The following is a 6612-nucleotide window of genomic DNA, read 5'->3' on the forward strand; positions in this document are numbered from 1 at the left end:
CTTTAGATGCAAACTTCTGATTTAAACTGCATTACTTTGAATAGAATTTGACACTTTTTCATTTCAAAAGGATATATTATGCTAATCATAATAAATATAACATCATATTGTACGTATATATAAAGATATCTGCTCAGATTATGAACATGCATACATAGACAAAGAGGATTGATTAATTTCACATATTTGGTGAGTCAACATACAAAAAAATTGGATCAAAAATCAAGAAATGAAAAACATCCCAATATATTTTTCTACTTCATAAACAGAGTTGAGACCAAACGATCGCTTAAACATAAATTACCACAACGAGTATGCGATCTCTTCTGTGCCGGTGCCCGTGATGAAAAAACTATAGGGACTGTTGGCATCTCCATCCCGACTGTCAATAAATCTATTACAATCCCATACAACCAAAATACAGGTACAAGACAAGGCTATGGACCTGTCTCAAATTCACCCTCTCCTAGCCCTGGCCTTAACGATCTGTACTTTGTAGTTCAAGGTGTCTTGTAGAAGAAAGTCTGCCTCACCTTTTATCCAGCGGCCTTCATCGTCAAGAGCTACAAATTTTTTCTCCGGCAGGTCAATTGCTTGTGAAGGAGACATATTGAATAAAAAATATAGCCAAATCTGGTATATAATCATATTACATATTAGTTTTGAGTAGTTATCTTTTCTTTATTCCATAAAAAAACTTTTAATGTGATTGAAACATTCTACTATTACATGTATAGGCTTTTGATTCAAAGAGTTTTAAAGTTTTATTTGATTTAAGATACCTGTATTAAACCCTATATGTACAATGTACAAAATGAGCATAAGCTATACACTGGAAACTAAGTAACGACTTGACTGCATTCAAACAACTAGAAAAACTTTGCTATATTAAAATATACATCAAAACGTAATATTTTGCTTTTGGTTCGACGACTATCACTTCAACTAAACTTAAATTTTAATTCTTTTAGTGTGTCAACATTAAAAATATCCTCAACAAAAACAAAGAAAGCGAAAAAAATCCCCTTTTATTTTGATACATCATTTATAATTAAATGCAACCCAATTTTTCTCCGACATATTTCAAATATAATTATAGGCGTTGTTTTCAAATTTGTGGGATAATTTGAGATACCCAAGAATTGTAGATATTGTTTAGAATCTTTATTTGATTTCAGATACTTCTGTTTGCCCCTAAATGTCATTTCAAATAAAACTCATCAATTTATCGTTATTTTACTATGACCATCAATTTTGACTACTTCATAACGAGTTTTGGACACATTTAATTGGTTAATGAACTCAATTTTTTTTATAAAAATTGATGCCTTGGGACACAAATTACTTTTGGATAATAACGATACAGAGCTTTAATTGATGTTAAAATATCGAGTGTAATTCTACAATTTGAAATTGGTCCGGTTCGTGCATATTTGGTAGTTGGAGCTGTATTTATTCCGGAAAAGCAAATGTTTTTAGTACCTTAATATTTTGATCAAAACAAAAAAAAAGTGGCAACCCAGCTAACCAGTTGTACGTTACACTATTGACTACTAGGGGACTTTTATTCTCAAAACAGACGACCAGATCGACTACAAGCTCTTCATTAAGGCTTATCCCAGGTTCAGGCCCTGATTGTAAGCTATGGTTGAAGCTGTACTTTATCGTTAAATTTTGTGGGGATTTAAAATCCCCACCATATATACTGTTCCTTAGTGTGTATTATTTCTTATACAAATGTTTTGACATTATTCTTATCAATTAATAATAGTATGAATCAGCATTGCCTTTTAGTTTGATTTCATTTAAATACTATTTTTTTTGTAAATAAATTGGGGTTTTTTTCAGTAACGTCATACATTCGTTTGCATAGGCTTAAGACTAACTGGGATATTTTTATATTTTTAGGAGAAAAGGCATGTACTTTTGAAATAAAGCAAAATATGATCAGTTTAGTCCAAGGAAGTGAATTAGCATTGGCACTTATTTCGTACCCGCTCCAAATCAAATTGGAGGGATTTTATTCCTTCCAGGAACTAGCAGGAGATCTTGAAAAAGTCAACTCATTCATTACGTCATCTCTCGTGGACGCTTTTCTTGGGCGCCCTGATCTCTTATTGTCGGTATACATTTTAAATCTTGCAAAGTTACTGATGGGAGTATAAACAACTGTCTTGCTACCGCACATCTTTAGTGCAATTTCGTATTTAGAATAGTATTCTTCGTTTAACGTCACCGTTTTAGCCTTATGAACATGATGAAAGGTAGCTTTTTCATCCATTTTTGAAAAAATATCAATCACAGCTATTATGATAGCACAAATTTCTCATACAAGCGTCATTAGGAAACCGGTTGATTAAGACACTTCTTACAAAAAGTGGAACTATACACGTAACATACTTGTATAATATGCGTTCATACATATAAGGAAAACTATTATAACTGAATTAGGTTAAATGTAAGAGATGGTCTTATACTTGGAAAATGATAAAAATTGTGTTTTCTTTAATATGCACATTGCATACACAAGCTTTTATTTTGCCTTAATCAAAATTTCAGTCGATTTTTATATGTTATTTTATCAGTTTTTTTGGTTTCTGTTTTTATTGTATTTGTTGTTACTTTTTTTAACACTCTGTTCGTCAACTGTCGAATAATGTAAGTAGGCCTGATGGCCTAATTTATTCAAAATAAAACAAATATATTCCGTCCTGTGATAAATTGAAAAGAACATTTATATCATCCTGTAAGAAATGTCTACAGTAGTATTAACACAAATATATATTTCAGACTGTACCAAAATGACAAAAGTTCAAAATTTGGTTGGCTGGATATTTTTTATTTTGCATTTTATTCCTAGAAACAAGAAAGTACAAGAAAAAATCATTAATAGATACGTAGAGATTTTTAAAATCTGTAAAACTATAAAAAACAAATCTACATTTTTATTTTAAAATCATCAATTTTAATTGTAATACACCTCTTTTTAGTTTAATTAAATCATGGAAATTAAAAATGTACCTTTCAACAATATTTTTATTGTATTTGCCTACTGTGAATTTTAAAATATTATAAAATGATATTTATAAAAGTGTTTCTTATTTTACATAAATGAACTCTGTAAATTCTATTTTATAGTAATATATTTTACACTTTGTTTAAAAAAAACGAGATTTGAGTACTAAAAATGAAGAAACAGATCAAAATATCTGCGCGAAATGCGCGATACCAGAATAGTATATTTTTTACTGGCAACATGTTTTAATACTAAAATACTCATAGTTTGAGTTAAATTAAAGCAATGTGCTGAAATATATACTACTTAATTCATAAAAATCCTGTATCTTCATTTAACTTCCAAATTTTAAAATGGATAGCTTGAAAATAAACCAGATATTCAAAATCAAATCGCGTCCATAAAGGAACTTTTTTGGTAGATTGAAAGTTAGTTTCTTGTTTAGATGGATATAGTACAAATAAAAAAAAATTGCAATAGCAAATTTCGAACTTTATTTTGGTATAGTCTAATATAGATATACACATACATTAAGTTTCATAGCGAAAAATAACTATAAATTACTCATTACATGAATTAAAAAAAGAAAAGTAATAGAATTGAATTGAATGGCTGTCGATGAATCTATTTATTAGTTTCCAATGTATTCATTTGTGATTTTCAACTTACAATAACAGTGCACTTTGTTAATCCTCTGTTTGTTCCCCTCACATCCTAAAATAGGTACTTCCCATGGGAGCTTAAATATATATTATATTTATGGACAAGTGGCAATAAATGCCCGTGATTGTCGGCTTTCAATTATTCAATTTACAGTGGAATTTGAATTTAGAGAAATATATTGGATATTTAAGAGATCTTTTAGTAATGAAGGTAGAATTATCATGATTTGAGACCCAATCACGGAGGCTGGCATAATATTTCTCATGGTATAAACAAAATACATAAAATGTACATTGCAGTCCGTCGTCATTGTATATGAGGATTTTTACAAATCTCCTCTTAACTTTTACAATTTCATTAATTAAATGTAATTGTGTCGTAAGATCCAAAGGAGAAGGATGGACAGAGTGAGAGAATTTCTGTTTTGAGTCTCACTTCAAGTGAAGAAGGACTCAGAGAGATGACAAAACTCCCCATTTTCTTTTGTTATATCCTTCAAGGATTATATTGATAAACTTTACCTGCTTTTTGTCATTGAACATATGATAAACGAACTATAATCACTTATGAACTAATTAAATAATTTGTTACTAGTGTATTTTTTAACCGTGAATTCGTAATTAGAAATAGTATTAAGAAAAAATAATATTATTACATTTTGTGAATCGATACTACAGCGTGCGGCCGTTGTTTAATATAAAACTTTGAGTGTCTACTACAGCTGGCATCCGTAGGTAGAATGTTGTTTTTTGTTTGTTTTGGGGTCATTTAAAAAAATACAATCCATCAATAAACTATAGATTTCACAATCGCGGAAAAGGCAGTCTCCTAATTGTCACAAGACTTTGTTCAAATTGTAAAATTCTTGAACCTGTACAGTTATTTTGTCTAGAGAGTCAGGAAGAAACTGAAAGAGTTTGGAGGTCACTATAACTCTCCTCTATGCCTCATTGCAAGGAAAACGTTGATTTGGTTTCTTGTTTTTTTTTTTTGGTTGATTTGTTGACGCAGTGTTTAGCTTCCAAACTCAACGGAACTCAACCTCATGGACTTATTTGTGTGGGGAGAAGTTGCAACAAGAGAGTTAATCAAAGTTTTAAAATAAATTAATACACTAAAGTGTAGCACTTAGGACAAGTATTCAAAAGGTTTCTTAATACTGGCCCTGGCTTATCTGTATGCTCATTTGGAGTAACTAGCTATCAATCAACACATGATACTGATATTTTGAGTTGTAGAGCGTAAAGATTCTTGTTATAACAAGTTTATTAGATGGCAATCTTTATGGCAATTATCTTTGGAGCATAGTTAAGAAGTATTCTAGCAAAAATCCAAATAACAATAAGGATAAGCTGGTCTAATATAGTTCTGAGCCTTTTTCAATCTTCCAGAAGCATAAACAATGGATGTACTTTCCGTATCAGAGGTTGTTTTTATTTTTTGATTGATAGAAATGATTAATAGTATTATTCATGATATATATGGTTCGGCTGTGCTCTTATCAAGGTATCAGTTCACAATTAGATGGTATTCCTTCATTCTACTCTGAGTTTGTCTAAGGGAGAGTAGAGGAATTTAAAGAAATCAAACTTTGTAACTAACAATGATATATGCAGAAACTACGACAAATCCTTCATTCTACTCCGAAATCTAGAAATCTTATAATTAAAACTCTCAAACAAACTCTCAGGGTCATTCTCCGCTTTACAGGGCACGAGTTATTAATTTATGCGTAGTTGTTCCATTCTGTATAATTAAGTAATAATTTTCTAACCTTTAGAAAATATAAAACCCTGTTTATATTTTAAACTAGATAAAGTCATTATGGCTTTCTAGGATATATTATGTATAGCTTTCCTTATTATCATCATAAAAAAAGTAATTTCAACAAGAGAAAATCAAATAACCCAGAAATTGTCAGCTTGAACCTTTTTTATTAAATGAAATATAGTCCACAAGCAAAAAATGCACTTGTTTCTATTGAATTGATATGGACTATAAATATTTTATCAGTGAAGGGCAATGCTATTATGTTTTTATGCCATACTATAATGAAAAAAATTACCATTATTATTATGCAATAATTATTAAATGTTTTACAGATGTAATTTACATTTGCATATAGATATAAAATTCGTACTGCAAAAATGTTTTTATTTCTATTTTAGGTTATGATTGATATTTTATTCTGGATCTTTGGTTTTTTTCTTTTAAAAAAGAAACAAATACTAGCTCTAAAATTATGTTGGGTAATTATCCAATTCCCCCTAACTATTATGGGAGTTTTCTCCATTGTAAAAAGACACGCCCTAACAATAAATTAAACATATTATCAACATAATGATTAGTGATGGGAAGATTTCTAAAAAATTCTGATTCCGATTCCAATGCGATTCTAGGTGGATAGTATACTTATGAGTGTTGTTGCAAGTAGCATTGGGGAAAAGAACTAATCTTCACTGGGAATAAATGACTTATCTCTTCTGTCTACGGTTTAGCCATCCCTTTCATCAAAGATGCAGGTAGGGCTTACCAACAAAGAGAGGGGATTTGTTTATGTATTTTGGCCTAATCCTCCCCCCCTTAACTCGTCAAAATTTTCCTTTCTAATTCTTCAATATTTTATGTAATAGTTACAAAATATCATCTTGCTATCATAACTTAGAAAAGTAATAAAATAAATAAATACCAGGATTAAATAATTATAAATAAGAATTGGAATAGCAAATTAAACATTATTTTCCCAATACCAATTTCAGAAAAAACACCTTATTCCGATTCATTGTCCCATAACTATCTGGACCAAAACTTGAACTGAGATATTAAATTTTTGGGTGAATATATCTTTGGTAATTTTAGAGATAGGAAATTCAAATTTTTTCGATCGTCATTAACATTACTTAAATAATAGATTGTCAGATTTTTTGGTAATT

Source organism: Lepeophtheirus salmonis, chromosome 8 (genome assembly GCF_016086655.4).
Source record: "Lepeophtheirus salmonis chromosome 8, UVic_Lsal_1.4, whole genome shotgun sequence".
Classification (NCBI taxonomy): domain Eukaryota; kingdom Metazoa; phylum Arthropoda; class Copepoda; order Siphonostomatoida; family Caligidae; genus Lepeophtheirus; species Lepeophtheirus salmonis.